General features: G+C 40.1%; 1 protein-coding gene across 4 annotated transcripts in view; it reads right to left on the bottom strand.

Moving 5' to 3' along the window:
• Hormad2 (HORMA domain containing 2) overlaps positions 1-23,404 on the bottom strand; it is a 119,705-nt gene that overhangs the window by 17,395 nt on the left and 78,906 nt on the right. The gene's annotated exons all lie outside the window — the stretch shown is intronic.

Genomic DNA, 23,404 nt, shown 5'->3' with positions numbered 1-23,404 from the left:
AAAGACTTGTATAATAAAAACTTTAAAATATTGAAGAAAGAAATTGAAGTAGGCAGCAGAAGATAGAAAGACTTCCCATGTTCATGAATCAATAGGATTAATATTATGAAAATGGCTTTTCTATCAAAGTCAATCAATCCCCATAAGAACCCCAATACAATTCTTTATTGAAATTGAAAAAACCATCAGTTTAATATGGAAACACACACACACACACACCAGGACAGCTAAAATAATCCTGAAGAACTATCACCATCCCAGATTTCAATATTTCTTTACAGGGCTATGGTAATAAAACAGCATGGTATTGGCATAAGAACAGACAAAATGATCAGTGGAATAGAACTGAAATCCCAGACATAATTCTACAACTTATGGACACCTGGCTTTTGACAAAGAAGCCAAAAACACACACTAAAGATAGCACCTTCAAGCAAACGATGCAGGTCAAAATGGATAATTGCATGTAGAAAAGATGAAAATAGAGATATGCATTATACCCCAGAGAAGTGGAAAGAGGCAAGATCTCCTGAGCAGATTGGGAACATGGGGGGAGAAGAGAGGGAACCAGGAAAAAGAGAGGGGGATAAGAGGAGGGTAGAAGAAGACATGGGGGAGCAGGAAGGCTGAGTGGGGTAAGAATAGAGGAGACTAAGTGAGAGATACTATAATAGTTGGAATCATTATAGCTTTGAGGAGAGAGCTGATACTAGTGAGATTCCCAGAGATGTACTAGGATAACACCAACTGGAAAACTAAGTAATAGTGAAGAGACTACATTAACAGCCCCTACCTGATGATAAGGTTGGTGACTACCTTATGTGACATCCTAGAACCTTCATCCTGTGACTGATGGAAACAAAGACAGACACTCACAAGTAAACACTGAACTAACCCCCTGGAACCCAGTAACAGAGATGGAGGAGTGATGAGCAAGGTGGTCAAGACCGTGCTGGTGAAACCCACAAAGACAACTGACTGGATAAGGGGGAGATCTTGAACCCCAGACTGATGACTAAGAGGCCAACAGGGGACTGATCCAGACTCCATGAATGTAGTGTCAGTGAGGAGGCCTCAGAAATCTCTGGGGTTTTGGATAGTAGGTTAGTGTTCACCATGGCATACAAATGAACTTTGGGAGCCCATTCCAAATAGAGGGATGCTCTCTCAGCCTGGACACATGGAGAAGGGCCTAGGTCCTGCCCAGGATGAAATGACAAACTTTAGAGATCCCCCAAAGGAGGGCCTCACCCTCCCTGGGGAATGATGTGGGGTTTGGCTGGGGCTGGGGAGTGGGAGTGGGGCTGGTGGAGGGAGAAGGGGGAGCCGGGATTGACATTTGAAGCATGCATGTTTCTAATTTAAATAAAAATATAATAAAATTTAAAAAAAGAAAATAGACCTATACCTACCATCCCACATAAAACTCCAAATGGATTAAGGACCTCAATTTAAATCAGCTATCCTGAGTCTGACAGAACAGAAAGTGAGGAATAGGCTTGAACTCACCAATATCACAGGTATTAAGACCACTAATTAATCCATGGGCTCTCATAAAACAAAAATGTTCCTGAACAAAAAAGGGCATGATCACTCTAAGCATCAGCCTACAGAATGGGGAAGAAACCTTTAGCCATTACACATCTGACAGACGGTTAGTATCTCTGAATGTACAAGGAACTAAAAAAAAATCAAGAAAACAAATAACTTAATTAAAAATGGGGTACAGATCTAAACAGAATTCTCAGCAGATGAAACACAAATGACTGAAAAACACCATCAAAAAGTTTAACAAACATGCAACATTTTTGTTTTGTTTTTGGTAGGAAGAGAGATTGTCCTGTGACTCTTGCCCATTTCCTGAGGCCTGTGGAAATAAATCTTTATGTACTTAAAGTTATACAAAAAATAGAATAAAGTTAATACCAAAAAAAAGTTTAACATCAAGCTGGGCATTGGTGGCGTATGCCTTTAATCCCAGTACTTGGGAGGCAGAGGAAGGTGGATCTCTGTGAGTTCGAGGCCAGCCTGGTCTACAGAGTGAGTTCCAAGATAACCTCCAAAACAATATAGATAAACTCTGTCTCGGAAAAAAAAAGTTCAACATCAACATCATTAGTCATCAAGGAAATGAAAATTCAAACTATTTTGAGATTTCACGTTTCCCCAATTGAATGACTGAGATCAATAAAACAAATGACAGCATATGGTGGTAAGGTTGTGGAGAAAGAGGAACACTCACTTATTGCTGGTGGGAGTACACACTTGTACAGTCACTATGTCAACCAGTGTAGAGGTCTATTAAACAGCTGAAATTAATCTTACACATAATCAAGTTATCCTACTCTTGAGCACATTTCCAAAGGACACTTTGTCTTACTGCAGCAACACTTGCTCATCCATGTTTGTTGCTCTATTCATAATAGCTAGAACTGGGAACAGCATGTATGTCCATCAGCTGAAGAAAGGAAAATGAAAATGTGGAACATCAACACAACGCAATATTATTCAGCTGGTAAGAAAAATAAAACTTGCAGGTGAGTGAATGGGGCTAGAAACAAGCATCCCGAGTAAAGTAACCCAAACTCCTCCAAACAAATTATTTCATATTTTCTCTTACAGGTATAGGTTTGCTTTTAAGTTTGAATATGTGTGTTTCAATTAGAATAATCACAGAGGTTAGTAAGAGACCACAGGAGAGGAAGGAATATTTCAAGGAAGGAAACACAGAATATAGTGTTATAAAGAAATAAAGGTCAGTCAGTAGTGGCACACACCTTTAATCCCAGCACTGGGGAGGCAGGGGCAGGCAGATCTTTGAGATCAACCTGGTTTACAGAGCAAGTTCCAGGGCAGCTAGGACTACACAGAGAAACCTTATCTCAAAAAATAAAGAAAGAAAAGAAATAAGGGGAAACTTGGATTAAATGGGGAAGGAATAGAAGGCAGGGTAAAGAAGAGAATACAAGAAAAGATTACTAACAAAAAAGCTTTTGAAAAGTCATATGGTAGCCTACTACTGTAGAAGCTTCCTATATATAATATAAATTTTAATGAAATCACTATGCAATAGGAGAGACAATGCCCCAACTAGACATCTTACACTACCATATGGTTATTTACCATTTGTATATCATCTTTTGTGAACTGTTCATTAGACCATTTAGTAACTGGTTGTTTGAGTTCTTAATTAGGTTTTAAAAATTGTTAGTTGTTTGGGAATTTGATATAATTTGTTTTGTTCATTTTTACCCGTGGTTCCCCATTTCTCCCAGACCAATCCCAACTCCCTGCCCACACAAATCTGTATCCTTTGTTCTTTCTTTCTTTTTTCAATCCATCAAGTCCAATGTGTGCTGCCCATATAGTCTTGGGTGTGGACCATCCACTAGAGTGTTGTCAGTCTACCTGGAGTCACAGCCTTAAAGAAAACAGACTCTTCCTCTCCCAGAAGCTATCTATTGTCAAAAGCTTAGAACTAAGACTTCATGTTTGCATCCCTCTCAGTGCTGGGATTTTGTCTAGCTTGAGCTTGTTCAGGGCTTGTGCATGCTGTTCCAATCAGTTTGAGTTCACATGTGTAACTGTTCTGTCATATCCAGAAAACATCCTTGTATTCACCCACAGCTTCTGGCTCTTACAACCTGTCTATTGCTGTGAAGATACACCATAACCAAGGCAACTCTTATTAAAAAAAAAGAACATTTAATGGGGCTTGCATACAGCTTCGGAGACTATTCTCATCATGGCAGAGAACATGGTAGCACACAGGCAGACTTGGTGCTGGAGAAGTAGCTCAGAGTTCTACAATCTGATCCGAAGGCCACAGGGCATTTGAAACCTCAAAGCCCACCCCCAGTGACATACTTCTTCCAGCAAGGCCACACTTCCTAATCCTTATAATTCTACCAGATTTTTACACCCTTGAGATTAAGCATTTAAATATATGAGCCTATGGGGGATGTTCTTATTCAAACCACCTCACATCTGTCCACTCCTCTTCTGCGATGACTCCTGAGCCTGGGGAGGCGGGGATGTGATGTAATGTCTCATTTAGTGCTGAACATTCCAGTCTCTCATTCGCTGTACCTTTACTAGTGGGTGGCTTTCTTTTGTCATCTACTCCAAGAGAAGTTTCTCTGATGAGGGCTGAAATATTCATGAATCTATGGGTATAAGGATGAGTCCTTAAGAGCTGGTTTAATACTATGTCCATTTAAAAGAATAATGGGCCTATGACCTGTCTAGCTACAAGATCTTAGCTTCCATAATGGTGCTAGGTATGTATTTCATCTGCTGGAATGAGGCTTAAATCCAAGAAGAATGTGGCTACTCTCATGACATTCAGGTCATTTATTGTCCCAGCTGGTGTGTCTCACTAGGCCACAATAGCTGAGTAACCCTAATACTCACTTTCTCCTCCAGTAGCACATATAGTACCTTCCAGCATGATGAAAGCTAGCTAACATCCCAGATCAGCACCAGTTTGATTTCTCCAATACCTATGACACAAGTACATGGTGTCTTCAGCAACAGGGCCTTACCATCAAGTTCTGGAAGGTGGTGCCATTGGACAAAAGTAGTTCTGGCAAGAACCTATAATGTTTGGGAATCATCTATGGGCCCTTACTGGCCAACAACTACAAAAGTGGAATACTCTTAATAACTCTAAAAGAGGAAACTTACTTCTGGCCCTGGGCTTCTTGTTAGCCTGTGGTGTCTGTATTGCCCTGTCATAGAGTAACTCTATTTTAACTTTCTATATGTGTGTCTGTATATATTTTAGGAAGCATCTATAGTAGTAGGTTTCCTTATGATATTTTCAAATCTTTAGTATTAATCTTTACCCACATTCCTTCCTTTACCCCGTCTTCCCACCCACTATAGTCTTTCCTGTTCCATTATTCCCTTTATATCATTGCAATCTCTCCCCTAGAAACCACCCCCAACTACATTTTATCCCCTTCCTTAAAAGCCTCCATGTCTCCTTACTAGTTTCCTGACCTCTATGACTATTCCAAAGGAAACACACATATTTGAAGATTCAAAGCTAACATCCACAAATGAGAGAAGTCATTTAACATTTGTCTTTCTGGATCTGGGTTACCTTAGTAAGAATAGTGCTTTTTAGCTCTATTACTTGTGAATTTGTGATTTTATTCTTTAAATCCAAATAATATTCCATTGTGTAAAATCCCAGCACTAAGAAGGAGAAGTGGACACAAAGTCCCACCCCTAACCTAGAAACTACTTGCAATTGATATCTGTTGGCAAAGGGATAATTACTTTTCTCTCCAATGGCACCACCACACCCTGACAGATTCCATGTTTCTGCATGTATGCTTTTAAAGAATAAGAGCATGAAGTTGGGTAGAGGACCTCTGAGGAGTTGAGGAAGGGAAAATAATTTAATCAAAATGTATAAATTAAGTACAAATTTAAAAATTCCATTGTGTAAATATATCACATTTTATCCATTTATTAGTGTTAACTTTGTGCGCACGCATGCGTGTGTGCATGTGTGTGTGTGTGTGTGTGTGTGTGTGTGTGTGTTTTAGGAAACATCTACAGTAGTAGGTTTCCTTATGCTTTGTTTCAAAAGCCTTTAAGTGTTAGTTATCTTTCCTCATATTTCCTCCTGTTTCCATTCCTGGCTATTGTTAATATAGCAGCAATGGACATGGATGAGCTACTATCTCTATAGAAGGATATAGAGTCCTTTGTGTGTGTGGGTTAGGCCCAACAGTGGTATAGCTGTTGGTAGATCTATTTCTAGCTTTTTGAGGACCCTCCACACTGATTTCCAGTTTATACTCCTTTCAATGGTGAATAAATGTTCTCCTTTGTTTACATCCTTACTCCTTGTGCTTTTTTTTTTTGACATGAATGAAGAGTCACCTGTGAAAAAAACCCTCAATTTTGAAATTACCTCCTTCAGACTGGTCTGTGTGCATGTCTGTAGGGGCATCTTCTTAACTGCTAATTGAAGTAGGAATGCCCAGTCTTCTATACCATCTCTAGGAAGGTGAGCTTTAGCTGCATAATAAAATTAGCTGTGGGTTCAGTGGTTAAGAGCATTGGCTGCAGCCTGGAAGTGGTGGTGCACACCTTTAATCCCAGCACTCAGGAGGCAGAGGCAGGTGGATCTATGTGAGTTTGAGGCCAGCCTGGTCTACAGAGTCAGATCCAGGACTGGCTCCGTAGCTACAGAGAAACCCTGTCTCAAGAAAACAATGCAAAAAAGCAAGCAAACAAAAAGCACCCGCTGCTCTTCCAGAGAACATGGGTTTGATTCCCAGCATCCACATGGCTCACAACCATCTTATACTCCAGTTTCAGGGGATCTGTTGCCCTCTTCTGAACTCCCTGGGTACTGCACACACATGATGCACAGATAATACAGGCAGGCCAAAACACATCGAGTACAAATAATTCTAAAAAGGAAAAAGCAGTTATGTAAGCCAGAGGAAGCACTCTAGTAGGCAGCATTCCTCCATGGTATCTGATTCAGTTCTTGCCTCCAGCTCTGGCCATGACTTCATTTGATGATGAACTGTAACCTGTAAGCTAAAATAAACCCTTTCCTTTCCAAGCTGCTTTTGGTTATGGTGTTTACCACAGCAGTAGAAGGAAAACTAGGACATTCTTCTTTTACAGATGTGGAGAGAGAAGATCAGAGGAATGACATGGTGTATCCAGTTCACTCATTTAGTCAGTAAAATCCAGGTCTCCTAATATCAAATTCATTGTTCCTTATAATTTACTTCAACTCAAATGGAGGGAAACATGGGTAGGATATTTTAGGAGAGATCATCAGAACTCTTTGCAGGGTTCCCGGGCTTCTGCTTGGGATTAGTCCTTTCTTGAGCATGGTCTACTGTGACCTAAACACAGCTGAAGTGGAGTTACTGCTCTTCTTTTGAACCCAATTTTTCCTTATGACTCTTAAATTTCTGTTCATCATCATTTCCCTGCCATCACAAGTGGCCTACACAGCATTCTTGTAATGAGTAAATGGAATGGCACAGATAGAGCATCTACAAAAACATCTCACATGTGCAAATCATCCGGTGACTGACAGTTGCAATCACTCTCACTGCCTCAAGAGTCTCCAGCCACACTGCATCCTTTCACCGGCTAAAAATTGGGTCCCCAAAGTTGTCTATTTCCTAAGCTCTGAAACATGTGAATGTTCCCTTACATGGAGACAGATACTTGCTGACATGATTAAGAATCTTGAGATGGGAAGATCAGTCTTAATTGCCCTGGTGGGCTTAAATGATCATGTGTGTGCTTAAAAGAGGAGACATGGAGGGACATGAACACAGAAGACACTGGTGAGCACCCAGGTAGACTGCAGTGCTACGGCACAAGTCTAGAAGGTCAGCAGCTATAGTTCTGCTGCCAGGAGCTGCTCTGTAGATGTCACCCAAGTACAACACACATGCAGAGCTTCCTAGGCATCACAGTGATAGCAGAGATATAGACACTAATAAATAATGCTTCCTTAAGACATTAAGGTTGCCGGGCGTTGGTGGAGCACACCTTTAATCCCAGCACTTGGGAGGCAGAGGCAGGTGGATCTCTGTGAGTTCAAGACCAGCCTGGTCTACAAGAGCTAGTTCCAGGACAGCCTCCAAAGCCACAGAGAAACCCTGTCTCAAAAACCAAACAAACAAACAAACAAACAAAAAAACCACAACTGTTTCCAAAATTAGTTATATTAACACAATCCTGGCCAAAATTCCAGTAATATGAATGTTACAACTTGTTATATGGATTCTAAAAGCCATACAGAAGATTACCACAAAAATATTTAAAAAGTAGAATTATAAAGAGGAAAGAGTTAAACTTCCAGATACCAAAACACATCACAAAATGAGAATTAGAACATGATAACAATGTTACAAGAGTAGTTTTATGAGTGACATAGAATAACAACTCTAAAACATCTCCCCATATCTAAGAATGTGACATTTCAGTTTTAGCAAGGCAGACCAGACTGTTCGAGTGGTATTAATGCAATGGGAACTGTCTTCCTATTAGGAAAAAATTCAGCTAGCTCAAAGAGTCAAATGTGTGTGTGTATGTGTGTGTGTGTGTGTGTGTGTGTGTAAAACAAATTAAGAACTATTAGGTCAGGCAGTAGTGGCACATGCCTTTAATCCCAGCACTTGGGAGGCAAAGGCAGGTGGATCTTTATGAGTTTGAGGCCAGCCTGGTCTACAGAGTGAGTTCCAGGACATCCAGGGCTACAGAGAGAAATCTTGTCTCAAAAAACAAAACACACCCCCCCACAATACTATTAGAAGTAAATCTAGAACATTTTGATTATAACTTTAGCATTGAGGTTTTTTCCCCCCTTTCTTTTCTTCTCGTCTTCTGCCTCCTCCTTTTTCTTTACTTTTCCTCCGTCTCCTTCTCTTTCTTCTAAGACAGGGTCTTTCTATGTAGTCCTGGCTGTCCTGGAACTGGATCTGTAGACCAGGTTGGCCTCAGACTCACAGAAATCTCCCTGCCTCTGCCTCCTCCGTACTGGGATTAAAGGTGTGCACCACCATGCCTGGTGAGAAGAGCTTCTTAAACAATATATCAAACAATGAAACAATGAAAAGACATCAGTATTCATGGGATCAATGTCAATATTAGATAGTAAAAGTAACACCTTTCGAAATTCCAATAATGGGACTGCTTATTATTGAGTGAGATGACTCATCAGGTAAAGGCAGTTGCTGTCAAACCTGATGGCCTTGATCCAAAACCTGGAACCAACAAGGTGGAAGGAAAGAACTGACTGCCAAAAGGTATCTTCTAATTTCCACATGTGGGTCATGGCCTCCTCCCCAATAAATGAATGAAAAAGAATCCCAATAACATCTCTTACATAAATAAAAATATAGGCTATTCTAAAATTTATGATAGGGTATAATGGCATAGCTCAGTTGTGGAGCAGTTGTCTACCATATGATATGTGCACACCAACATTTGTAGTATAACTCACAATAGCCAAATTGGAAGCAATCTACATGTTTAGTCAGAGTTTCTACTGCTGTGATGAAACACCACACCTGAGGCAAAAAAGCAATCTGGGAAAGAAAGGATTTATTTGGCTTGTACTTCCAAATCACTGTTCTTCATTGAATGAAGTCAGTACAGGAACTCAAACAGGGAAGAAAGTTGAAGGCAAGACCTGATGCAGAGACCAGGGAGAAGTACCTGTGGCTCACTGACTCCTCAGGGAATGAATGTTCAGCCTGCTTTTTTATTTTTTAAGTTTATTTATTTTTATTTTACATGTATTTGTGTTTTGCCTGCATGACTGTATGAGGGTGTCAGATTCTCTGGATCTAGAGTTGTGAGCTGTCATGTTGGTGCTGGGAATTGAACCAGGGTTATTGGGGGAAAGCAGCAGTACTCGACCATTCAACCATCTCATAAAACACAGGACCACCAGTCCAGGGATGGCGGCACCACCCACAATGGGTTGGGCCCTCTCACATCAATCACTAACAAGAAAATGCCTTACAGCTGGATCTTATGGAGACATTTTTCAGTTGAGATTCTCTCCTCTCAGATAACTGTAGCTTGAGTCAAGTTGACATAAAACTAGCCAGGACAATGTGCACAGATGGAGAGATGTTACATACATAAAATATAGCATTACTGGGCCTTAAAAAGGAAGGCATTTCTGATATCACACACACACACACACACACACTTTAAGAACATTGTGTTACATAAGTCAATCACAAATGGACAAATATTGCTTAATTCCACTTGTATGAGGTCTCTGGGATAGTATAATTGATAGAGACTGGCAGTAAAATGATGGTTTCGGGGGCTGAGGAATGATAGTGAGGACAGGGCCATTTGATGGAAATAAGAGTTTTGGTAAACAAAGACATCAAAGATGGGTGGTGGTCATGGTTACATGATAATGTGAATATATATGTGCTGTGGATACAGGCTTGTCATGGTGTGACTGGGGGGGGGGTGAAAGGACAGCTCCTCTACCTTCACATGTGTTCCAGGATCAAACACAGCTTGTCAGGCTTGTGCAGCAAGCATGTTTACCCACTGAGCAATCTTGCCAACCCAGAAAAGTAAAATTTAAATATGTCAATAGCAGAAATTTAAGAAATACCATGTTACAGTTGGAAGGAATAAAGTTCATCTAAATATGCTATCAGGAAAAAATTCCCATTTCAGAAAAAGAAAGCACTGTCTAATTTTTGTTCAAAAATTAAATATATTACCTTGGTATATTTTTATATGTGTCCATACATAGTTATCAACCAACAGAAATAGAATGTCAGATGTAATTAAAAACTACATATATAATTTCAGATTTCAGCATATTAAAAAATAAAAAGATTATATACATGCACACACACAGTGTTTCTAGGGCTAGAGTTTAGTGCCTCGCACCTGATAAATATACACCCTACCACTGAGCTACATTCCCAGCCCAATAATATTTTATTTAGTTCAATATATGAAAATAGAATCATTCCACATGTGACCAAAATAAAAATTAAGATATATTCTTAAAGTACATTTTCACAATCCTGTGTGTATTTTAAAGATAAAACATCCCAATTCAAAACTAGCCATGTATGGGTGTGTACATGTTTGTGGAAGGGTGTATGCACATGTGTGAGGAGTCTTGAGATTGAATTTGGGTATCTCTCTCTAATGATATCTACCCTTTTTGAGAAAGCATCTCTCATTAAAGTTAGAGGTCACTAATGCAGCAAGACTAGCTGAAGAACTTTTACATGGGTACTGGGGATCTGAACTTAGACCCTAATGTTTGCACAGCAAGTATCTTCTTGAGTGAATCACTATCCTGATGGGGGATTTCCTTCTGTATATATGTTTCTCTTATTGGTTGATGAATAAAACACTGATTGTCCAGTAGCCAGGCAGGAAGTATAGGTGGGGCTACCAGATGAGGAGAATGCTGGGGAGAGGAAGACAGAGACAGGCTGCTGGAAAGACACCATGTAGCCGTCCAAGGAGTCACATGCTGGAGCAATATGGGTAAGCCACAGTTTTGTGGCAATACATAGTTTAATAGTAATGGGTTAATAATTAAGAGAGAAGCAGATGCAGAAATCCACAATTAACCAATGGGTCAAGCTCCTGGAGTACAATCGAAGTGAGGGAGGAGCAACAATATAAACAAAGGAGTCAAGACCATCATGGGGAAACCCACAGAATCAGCTGACCCAATCTAGTGAGAGATCACTGACTCAGGCCTGACAAATGGGGAACCTGCATAAGACCAAACTAGACTCCCTTAATATAGGTGACAATGGTGTGACTGGGACAATATATGAGGCCACTGGCAGTGGGTCTAAGATCTAACACTAACGCACAAACTGACTTAGTGGAGCCCATTCTATATGGAGAGATACCTTGCCCAGCCTAGACACAGGGGTGTGGGGGTGGAGAGGTGCCGTGGTCCTGACACAAGGAGATGATGGGGCAGACTTAGTAGACTTCCTAGGGGAGGCCTTACCTTCTCTGAGAAGCAGATAGGAGGTGGGGTGGGGTGGGAGGAGTGGCAGGAGAAGGAGGGGAAACTGGTATTGGAATGTACAAAATAAATAAAAGAAAAAAAAACTAAGAGAGAGAGCTAGCCCGTTAGGAGCCTAAGCCATTGGTCAAACAGTTTAAAATTAATATAAGTCTCTGTCATTTACTTGGAACCAAACGGCTGCAGGCCCCAGTGGGACAGAAACTTGTCTACAAAATGGTATCCACAGGTGGAGCAAGAATTTCCATGTAAAATCTGACAAAAGCTTAAAAAGGGATTTTAAAAGCAAAAGAGCAGAGTCAAGTACAGCTTCTTGGTAGGTAGCAGCACTTTCTCGGGTGGCCTCTGTTTGCCAGAGGCAAGCAGAGGTGCAGCCCCTTTAAGGGAGGTTCATGACTCAGCATTAGCAGCAAAAACCACAAGACTCTTTTAAGAGGCCTTGCTACCAAACACTTAAATGGTGTTTATGAGCAGTCAGCAGCATGCTTCTTGGTGGTGACATGGACCTAGAAATTCCAGAGTTGTGGCAATAAGCATGGCTCCCACCAGTACTCTGCCATGAAGCTATTCTCAGAAAGCCAAGTTATAGACAGGGCCAGCCACTGATGTAATTTTAGTCATGCTGTTCAGCAGATAAGAGACTCATGTGATCAGAATAAGACAGAGATATACAGCAAAGGCAGATTTTAAAAAATCATAATTTATTCTAAAATAATACTAGATGTTTTTCAATAAAAGTCAGTTATTTTGCCAGGCAGTGGTGTCACACTCCTTTAATCTCAGCACTCAGGAGGCAGAGGCAGGTGGAAGGTAGATCTCTGTGAAATAGAGGCCATTGTGGTCTACACAAAGAGTTCCAGGGCAGCGAGGACAACACAGAGAAACCTGTCTTGAAAAAAAAGTAGTTTCTCTACTTTCAAGTATCTAAGAACCTCATTTTGCAATGTGGTGGTAAAGATGGACACACAAAGCATATAAGCTCACCCACACACATACTTAAGTAGTTATATAAAAAAAGAAAAGTTGGTGTTTGGATTGTGGCATAAATAGAAGAAACTTCCAGGCAATGAATGATATGATGACATTATTAGATGTATCACATCTGACATACATTTGCTGACTCTTCTAACAAGTGAGGGTGGACGGGTGGCGGCGCACACCTTTGACCTGAGCACTCAGGAGATAAAGGCAACCAGATCACTGTGAATTTGAGGCCAACCAGTCTACACAGTGAGTTCCAAGACAGCCATTACTACATATCAAGACCCATCTCAAAAAGAAAGAGAGAGACTGAAGGCAAGTGCCAAAAGAAGAGTAGGTATCTAAACAATATTCTTTTTAAAAATATTATATTTATTGATTGGTGGTAGGGGGAATGTCAAAGTGCTCTTGTGGAGATCAGTGGACAACATGCAAGAGTAAACTGTCTCCTCCTATGTGGGTCTCAAGGGTTGAATTCAGGTTGTCCGGCTTGGTGACAATCACCTTCACCTGTCAAGCCATCTCACTAGTACTAAATTTAATTGTTTAAAAAATGACTTCTTTATTTTTATTTTATGTTTATGTCTGTGTGTGTGTGCACTAGCATCCATGGAGGGCAGAAGAGGGCACTGGATCTCCTGGAACTAAATTATAGATAGTTGTGAGCCACCATGTTGGTGCTGGAAACTGAACCTGGTGATCTGCAACAGCACCAGTGATCTTAACTGCTGAGCCATCTCTTCAGCACCCACATTGGCATCCATATCAAAGTTTCTGACACAAAATGAGAACCAGTCAAGGCAGCTCACCCCATGATTCCAATTCTCAGAAACCCGAGGAAGAGCCGGGTGTTGGTGGCGCACGCCTTTAATCCTAGCACTCGGGAGGCAGAGGCAGGCGGATCTCTGTGAGTTCGACACCAGCCTGGACTACCAAGTGAGTTCCAGGACAGCCTCCAAAGCCACAGAGAAACCCTGTCTCGGAAAAAAAAGAAAAAGAAAAAGAAAAAGAAAAAAAAAAAAAAGAAACCCGAGGAAGGAGGATCCTGCGTTTCAGGCAAGACTGGGACACACAGTGAGAACCTGCTTAGAGAGAGAGAGAGAGAGAGAAAGAGAGAGAGAGAGAGAGAGAGAGAGAGAGAGAGAGAGAGAGAGAGAGAGAGAGAGGGAGGGAGGGAGGGAGGGAGGGAGGGAGGGAGGGAGGGAGGGGGAGGGAGGGAGAGGGAGGGAGAGGGAGGGAGGGGGGAGGGAGGGAGGGAGATGGGTGTGGTGATTTACTTCTTTAATCTTAGCACTCAGAAGGCAGAGGCAGGCAAATCACTATGACTTCCAGGCCAATTCCAGGCTAACTAGGGCTATATAGTGAGATCCTGTCTGAAAAACAAACAAAAATCATGTATACCTCTAAATTAGAAAAAACACTGGAGAAAAATTTTAATACAAATTAAAATAATTATACTTTGATCAAATTTATTAATACATTTAAACTGCTTCTTATATAATCAATGGATTTTTCTGCTATTAACTTAGTTGGGGGATACTTAATTTCCTGTTTATGTTTTTGTATTACTTATCTATTCCAATGGTTAGTACATTCATGTAGTATGCAACACAAAAGCTAATTAGGAAAAGTCCACAGTGGGGCTGTATCCCAACTCTCCAGTAAGAGACAATTATGTCTTGAAATTTTCATTTTCTTGAATCTTTGCAGAAAGTACCTGTTCTCATTTTGAAGTCACCTGCAAAAATAAAAACTGAAATTTCTATAAAATTCATGTTATTCTTTCCAAATGTTAATGTAAAACTATATCAGACCTCATTACAGTGAGACTTCGAAAGGCTGAGGGTCAAGTCAACAGAGACACTCTCGGTCCCAGAGATGGGGAGGTTCATTTTCACTGCGTCTAGTTACTTTTTACAGCTAGCAACCACATGATTTCTCTTAACTAAAGGAGATGAAAGACAGCCAAAGAGTGGGAAGGTAAAGGAGGGTCAAAAAGGCAGAAGATTCAAATTTCCTAGCTAAGTGCTGTGGTGGTAAGCAGGGCATGGGTAGGAACTGGCACTAGAACATTTCAAGGTAGTAAGACATAAGACAAAGAAGTCACAAATTCCAACCAACATCTAACACAAATAAAATTATGAAAGGGCTAAGAAACAGTGCAAGCAGTATGCGTTAGGAATGCAGAAGGGCAAGGAATGGAGGGAAAGACTTTATAACTTAGCCTGAGCTGGTTGAACATGTCTGACAAGTTGCTCCTCAGTGTGTAAAGTTTTCCCTGACTCATGAAAACTGAACTGAGACTATCCCAGAGCAGTGTGCAAAGACTGGGAAGGAAGTCTTTTGGAACCAATAAGGAAGGGGAAAGCCTAAGAAAATTGCAAACACACAAATGTAGAAATAATAATAAAAGACCCGCTGCAGTTACAACTGGTCTTCACTGCATGATGGAGAACAAGCATGAACATTTTCTAAAGCTGTACTGTCAAGTTAAAATTAGGGCATGGAATTCTGCTGGAACAAACGTAAGAGTTATTTTGCTGCCTCTGCTGTTTGCACTTTGGAGAATCAAACCGAGGGCCTTACACATGGTAGACACACACTCAACCTCTGGGCCACACTCCTGGTCCCAAACATCAGTTTTTAACAAACACCTTCTAATCCCATCACTAAGTTTTTATGTGGCATACAAAGAACATCCCTTTGGCTAGTATTTCCTATAACAAACCCTGGTTGTGATATTTTGAAAAGCTCTTTAAAACCTAAGGCTGTTGAATATTCGCTGCAATACAGCAATGCTTCAGAGCACAGCTCCATTACACACCTAAAGTGTGACATATGTTTTCCAGCCCATAAAGATTTTCCATGATGTGGCCCGGCTGCTCGGCGTCCAGTGAAACACAATTTAGATCAGAGCCACTTCACATCTAGTGGAGCTGGACAGCTGTGTGGAACAGCACTGTTGCAGGGCATGTGACACTTTTGATTCTGAGGCTTTCAGGATTTACTGATTCAGACTGGAAAGTTTCCACCTTGTTTTAAAAGAACTTCTCTCATATTTACCTAGTATCTCTCAATCTACTTCCATGGTCAAATTCAGCCAAGTACCAGCATCCACCAAATTGGCAAAGAATGTGACATTAGACCATATAACAGAGTTTTAAAATGGGGTGACAAATGCATTTTTTTGCCACTGTAGTTCACAATTTTGAGTTCTAATGATCCAAGTGACATGAAGAAACACTTAGTCTTAGATTCAGTTGTGTACCTTTCTCTTCTCCATGCTTCTCAGTAATTGCACTACAACCGACCTCTTGAGTTATGCCTTTGTAGGTACAGAGCTGGCTCCTGACAATTTTTGTAATTTACCCAAATTTTTGTGAAAAGTTACCCTCAGGATTTCTACCAAGGTAATGAAAAGTTAACTGAGGGATTTCTCTGGAGGGAAATATAGCTCAGGAAATAATGCTATCAGCATCTCTTTTAAAAATGTGGTTGGTGTGTGTGTGTGTGTGTGTGTGTGTGTTTGCATGCCGTATACGTGGTCAGAGGACAGTTTACACGAGTCAGTTCTATTCTTCCACCACGTGGGTTCCAGGGGTTGAATCAACTTGGTTGCACACTTTTACCTGCTGAGCCATCTCGATGGCCCTCAGTTTTGATTGCTTTACTCTAGGTGAGCTTTTTCAGGTTTTTTGTTTTTTGTTTTTGGAGACAGGGTTTCTCTATGTAGCCCTGGCTGTCCTAGAACTTACTTCATAGATCAGACTGGCCTCAAACTCAGAAGATACAGTTGCTTCTGCCTTCTGAGTTTGGGGATTAAAGGCATGCACCATTACTGCTCAGCTCTAGGTGAGTATTTTCACATATGTAAGTCTTAAAAGTTCTCATGCAATATTACATATGTAAAATAAGATCTTATAATTGCAAATGTTTGACATAAAGGTTATTATTATATGTTGAACAGTCAATACAGATTAGTTGCATATAATTGAACATTATCTAATTTTGTTGAACATAAGACAACTATAAAATAAAGTATGTTCTGAGTTGGTAGGGTGACTTAAAATCAACTTTATTTGGGGGTACGAGAAGTGTAAGGGATCTCTGAGTGGCAAGTGAAAGTCCACATCCTATTATAAAGTCTCTCACTTCAAATTCCAGCTGCAAACATCTACTCTTCCCACAGATACAACAGTGGAGGTAAACTACACATGCCTGAACATGCAGAACCCATAATGAAGAAAACTCTAAGAGGAGAACTAAAACCAGAGACACTGAATACCAGATATCATCATACAAACTGAGAATTCCTTTTAAATCCCACCAAGAAGCAAGGAACATTGTGAAAAGCTAGCCTTCTGGCCCTTTTCATGGTATAGGCTATAGAGTAAGAATCGGGGAGCTGGGTTCCATAACTGACTTGCAAGTTTCCACATAGAAAAACAAAAAAAGAAGGAGACTCATATTTGCCATGTAGCAAACAGGGATGCTTTGAGGATTAATGACATAATGTCTGTAAAGAGGTTGGAGTTCCTTGGAAAACAGACTCTACATAAATATAAAGTTATAATATTTAGGCTTAGTCCACAATGTGAGACCTGGTTTCTTTGGCTCATGAGGTCATCAACAGTTTTGTAGAATGTGCTCAAATACCCACCAAGCAATCTTTTAAGGTCCTCATAAGTGGGCTGCCCAGCTAATATGAGCCACCTGGTGGGAGAAAAATCACAGAGCCAGTTTTCCTTCTTCGTGGCTCCAAGAGGGTACATGTGAGGAATGCTGATTCCATAAGGAAGAAAGGTGTAGTGAAGACAGCACTTCCACAGCTTTAGGGCAGCGGTTCTCAACCTTCCTAATGCTGTGACTACTTTATAGCTGTAATTTTGCTACTGTTGTGAACTGTAATGTAAATATCTGTTTTCAGATGGTCTTAGGTGACCCCTGTGAAAGTCATTCTACCCCCTTTCAGACCGGTAGGTTGAGAACCACTGATTTAGGTTTTCCAAGGAATGCAGTAGGAATTTGGGTATGTTGTGGCTTAGAGGTAAACAAAATCCATATCATTATCCTGACTTAGAACAAAGACTAATTTGTGATTTACACAGGAAAACTTGGAGTAAGTATAGTAATAAGAAAGCTTCTTGGAATGTTTGGCTTATATATTGAAACCATTTGGAGGCAAACTAAAGGACATTAGCTGTTTCCTGCGCTAACTGTAATCTCTAAGAGTTTAATGTTCTTGACTATATAGGACATTGACTCCTCCTCATTTATTTCTATGGAAAGGCTCTAACAGGGCTATCTTGCAGATACTTTGATTTTAATGTTCCAAGGGACAATCAATTCAACATAGACATTGCTTTGCAAAATCTTGTGGTATAACTGAATTACAGTAATACTATATGCAAAAATATTTGCATTTCTCAGTCTTAAATGATAAGGTGAATTGCATTCCAAAAGCAACCCTCTTCAAGATTTAAGGTTCATAAACATATGACTAATCATTAACTGCTCAATAGTAATTCTGAGACTTGTAATAACACAAAATATGAACAGAAGATGAAAAAATCCAAAAGAGCTTTTATTTATTTATTTAATTTATTCATTCCAGTTAGCTGTTCTTTCGATGGCTGGCTCTTTACTGACTAGTGTGGTATTTCAGAGATTAATGTTGGTAAATATAGAAAAAATTTCAAGGAAGAGGGAACAGAAATGGTAAAGCCTTCTCAACATATTAAAGATACAATTTCTAAATAAAGCATTGACCTTAACTCTCCTTCCTCTTCCCAGTCTTTATCAGCTCAGTCCTGAAGCTGATGTGAGGTGTATCTAAGCAAGGCAGCTGTATGAAGAAAATGGATCCTAAGCAAGAGATCGAAGGATCCACATGAAGACAGGGTTGGTGTCAAGAGTCAGAGCTTTAATAGGGTAAGGATGGGGTCACAGCAAGGATGACCAAGAGCTGGGTGCCAAAACATGAGCAGGATTAGGATTTCTTTGTAGATTTCATCTACATAAAGAAAAGGCTCAGTGTAAGGTATCAAAGATCAAGCAGGGCAAGGAGGCAATCTGGGTGGAAAGTCAGAGCTCTGGAGTGGTAGGGGGTAACATAGGTATCTGTGAGTGTGTATGAAAAAAATGAGGATAGGTATTTGGTTACATTCCAGGGCACTAACTAAATATGTTATGGATGATAGGAGCCCACGTCCTCACTTATAGAAAAATGACAAATACATAAAGTGAGAAAACCAGAATGATCTTTCTAGTTTTAGGCTGGCAGTTTGAAATCATGGTCTTCCACATAGATACATAAATACAGGTGTGGGTGTGTGTTTGTGCTCATGCACTTATGCACTGACATGATCTGGGGGTGTGTGTGTGTGCTCATGCTCTTGTGCACAGACATGATCTATGTGTGTGTGTGTGTTTGTGCTCATGCTCTTGTGCACTGACATGTATTCTCTATCTCTGTCCACTGAGAAGGCCCACATCTCAGCTACTAAAAGAAACCACTACAAACCCAGGTTTCAGAGAGGTGACTGGTTCCAGGACTAGAACAGGGAAACTATAAATCTGTGACAGCTTGTTAAGCTAGAATGCAAGGAAGTACTAAAACAATTAGGGGAACACTTAGAGCCTTTACAGTGGGATAATCAATCACTAGCAAAGTCCCAGAGGATATGAGCATCAAAACAGACAGCAATGGATAACAGACTCATGAATTCATACTGCTATAAATGAGTAAACGACAAGTTTGATGAAGATAGAGATAATGTACAGAGTTTCAGAATACTTCACTACACTGATTAGATGTAAAAAGTTAAAAAATGAAAAAGACTGACTTTATTTTAAAGACACCTGGTAGATAACCACCTTAATCAAATTACCAAGTAAACATATTAATGAGACAAATTAAAATCATTTGCCACTTGAAGGAAGTATTGATTATTCAACACCACTTCTGGAGTACTTAAAAACACACATACCCTGATCTAATCCTGAGGAAACATCAGTTAAATGCATACTGAATAAACAATAAGTCTGTTCTACTAAAGCATGCCAGAATCAGGACAGTCAAGGAAAGACTGAACACCTGTTCCAAACTAAAGAATGCTTAAGAAATTTAACAGCTAAATAAACAGCATGAGTCTGACCTGGATCCTTTTGCAATAAAGAGCATTATTGGGATAATAAAAACAGTAATTTATAGAAGTTTATTTCTAACTTTGATGGTTGTGTCGTGACTATGTAGGAAAATGGTCTTATTTCTAGGAATTGCTTAAGTTTTCAGGGGTGGTGAAGCAAATTGTTCAAGAAAAATAAAAACAAAAACCTAATGCATGCTGGACTTGCAACTTCTCTGTAAACCTGACATTATTTCAAAATAAAAGTGAACAGAAAATGTTGCTTTTTTTTAATGAAAATATTTTTAGGAAAAGGACTTGCTTTTTTCTGCTACATACATACTTGACAAATATTTTGGAAAATGAAGATACATTCTTTTGTAACCTACCCACTGACTGCTCTGTGATAAGTACATGTATATGGGAGCTGTCAAAAGGCACAATGCCAGCAGGACAGTCATGGTGTATGCCTTTAATCCTAGCACTTGGGAGGCGGAAACAGGTGGATCTCTGTGAGTTTGAGGCTGCCTGAGCGACAGAGTGAGTTCCAGGATAGCCAGAGCTGTTATACAGAGAAACCCTGTCCTAAAAAAACAAAAACAAATGCAACAAACAAACAAAAAGCACAATGCCAGACAAACCAGAGACAAAATAATGAGAAGAAATTGGAAGGATGTGAAGTCATAGTATGGACTGGAACCTATCAGAAATGACTTCTAAATAGACATCTTAAAAAGACAATTCTGCTCTGACGAGGTTGCTGAGTAGTGAAGGCAATGGACTGCTAAAAGACAATTCTGGATGTTTTAGGTCAACTAAACCACACAAGGACAAAAATAAAGGCAGAGAGATCATGGCAGAGGTGCTATGTACCATCTGCTTGAGTGGTAGTCATTAGAATTGGTTTGATTTAAAGTATATCTGGAATGGAAAGTTCAGTGAATTTCCTGATGAACTAGATGTGGGTTATGTGTGAGAAGGACCAAGGATGGCTCCCAGGGTTTTGACTGAAGCAACTGAATTAAAGATGATATTATTTACTGAAAAAGAAAAGACTGAAGAAGTGTGATGGTTAGCTTTAGTTAGTTGTCAATGTGATAGAACCTAGAGTCACCTGGGAAGATAGTCTCAGGGACTGTCAACATTGAGTTGGGCAGTGTGCCTGTTAATTAATATGGGAAGAGCCACTCCACAGTGGGTAGCATTATTTCCCAGGCATGGGTTCTTGAATTCTATTAAGAGTAGATAAATCAGCCAGGCGTTGGTGGCGCACGCCTTTAATCCCAGCACTCGGGAGGCAGAGGCAGGGGGATCTCTGTGAGTTCGAGGCCAGCCTGGTCTACAAGAGCTAGTTCCAGGACAGCCTCCAAAGCCACAGAGAGACCCTGTCTCGAAAAACAAAAACAAACAAACAAAAAAAAAAGAGTAGATAAATCAAGTTTAGCACCAAGTAAGGGAACACATATGCACTCATTTTCTCTCTGCTCCTTTGAGACTTGAGTGTGATGCTGTCTCAAGTTCCTGCTCCTATAGCTTCCCCACAATGATGGAATGTAATCTATAGCTGGTTTCTCCCTTTAGCTGCTTTCTGTCAGGGTACTTTAGCACAGCAACAGAAATGAAACTGGGACAAGAAGTGAACAATGATAGGAAAATGAAAAGAATTGTGGATTAGACAATGGAGCTGCAGAGATGAAAGTCCAATTAAAATGTGTTAAAAACAACAGAAAACAGAAGTAGATACAAGAAGAACTTAGGCAATTATCATGCAAGATGAAAATAGTTTATTTCTATGTGGCAGAAAGGGCATTTTGGACAAGAGAAAATACATCTGTTAAAATAGGGAAGCATAAATGGACTTGACTATTTTCTCATGGCAGTAAGAAACCAACCTAACTCCAGGAAGGAGAACATGTTGGGCAATAGTGAGGAAGAAAACAGGTAGGGTGGAACCAGATTAGGAGCAGCCTGAATGCTGGGGTAGAGGTGTTTAGACTTGATATAGTGGGAAATGGGAGTCATGAGATCTTATTGATTAGGGAAGTGATATGATGAAAGTTGTAGCTAAACTAAACCAGATTAGATGGTGGTGTTACATGGCCGGGAGGAAGCTACAGAGGGTCTGGAGGCAAAAGTAACAATTTGCATAGAAGCAGATGAAGGTCTGGACTCCTTTTTTTGTCAGTATGATCACACTGGAAAGGGGAAGTTTGGGGGCGGGGAATCTGAGACACCAAGATAAAGGTGATAGTGAGAAGCAGGGAAATTGGGCAGGGAAATGTGTTCTGGGTGTGGAAGGGGATAGGCAGTAGTGAAAAAGTGATGTGCATACTGAATTTACATGATAGTGGGATGGACATAAAGGGAGGAATGCTGCATAGCAGTTTGAAGATGCAGAAATGGAGGTTTGGGACAAAGTGGCCCATTTCAATCTGGTAAATCAGGTACTCCTTCATGCCTCCAATTACAAGCGGGGAGGAACAGAAGCAAAAGAGAAATGGATGGAAGGTCAGACAGACGAAGAGGAAATGAGAAGACCATACTAGAAAAAGAAGGGATGTTTCAAAAAGAACATAGTCAACATCATACAGTAGATCAAGAAGAATGGAACAGGAACAAAGACTATGGGACCTTTTAATTAGAAAACTGTTTTAGTTTGAAGAGAATGGTTACAAAAGTGAAAATTCAGGAAGAAGTTCACTTTCTGCATGGAAGAACTGGCAAGGGGTGGGCATCTTAGGAAGAATTTGTAAGGAAAGGAAAGAAACAGGACAACAACTATAATATGGGTAACTAGGGTGGACTGAAGGTTACATTGCTTGTTCTCCAAATTGGTACAGGAGACTGCTTCCTAAACATAACACCAATAGCACAGACACTGAGATCGACAATTAATAAACTGAGAAGCTTCTGTAAGATAAAGGACACAGTCAACAAGACAAAAAGGCAGTCCAGAGAATGGGAAAAGGCATTCACCAACCCCATATCTGACAAAGGGATGATCTTCAAAATTTACAAAGAACTCAAGAAGAAAGTCTTCAAAAGACCAAAGGATCCAATTAAAAAGTGGGGTACAGAACTAAATAGAGTCTGCCAGACTTTCTGCAGGACACAGAAAATGACTGATGGACTGCCAATGCAGATGGATAGCTTGAAATTTTCTGCTTTTCTGAGAAGTCTTCCAGACACACTGTGGCCTGTGGGCTGAAGATGGATGCCCCAACATTACAGAGGAACCTCTGGTGACTGTCCAGGTAACGAGATGTCTCTGTCAATTCTAGTGTTTATGTATTATCCTTCTGTGGTCTTTGATGGAGTGGAAGACAGATAGTTGTAGTTATAGTTTTCCTTAGTTATGATAAAAGATAAGCTACATATAAAACTTTAGACTCACAAAGATAGGATGGCTGATACTTTCTTAAAATCTTACTAAATGTTAATGGCCTAAATATTGTAACTATAGTTCTTACTTGATAGCTGTTCTGTTATATATAATTTGACTATGTTAAAGTTAAAACCTTTCTTTTTATTTAGACAGAAAAGAGGAGATGATAGGTAAGTCCTGTGTATATGTCAATAAAGCACTGTTGGTCAATAGGGAAGCAAGATAGGTGGGACTAAGAGTTGAGGAGGATTCTGGGAAAGAGAGACACCACATAGGCCACCAAAGTAAGAGGTCCGGACCCTTTTCTCTGGTAAGAGAAATAGATTAACAATTATGGGTTAAATACTTAAGTCAGAACGAACCAGTAAG

The sequence above is a fragment of the Mesocricetus auratus genome, unplaced genomic scaffold, assembly GCF_017639785.1.
Source record: "Mesocricetus auratus isolate SY011 unplaced genomic scaffold, BCM_Maur_2.0 Super-Scaffold_100006, whole genome shotgun sequence".
Lineage (NCBI taxonomy): Eukaryota > Metazoa > Chordata > Mammalia > Rodentia > Cricetidae > Mesocricetus > Mesocricetus auratus.
This window is presented reverse-complemented; position numbering and strand designations above follow the sequence as displayed.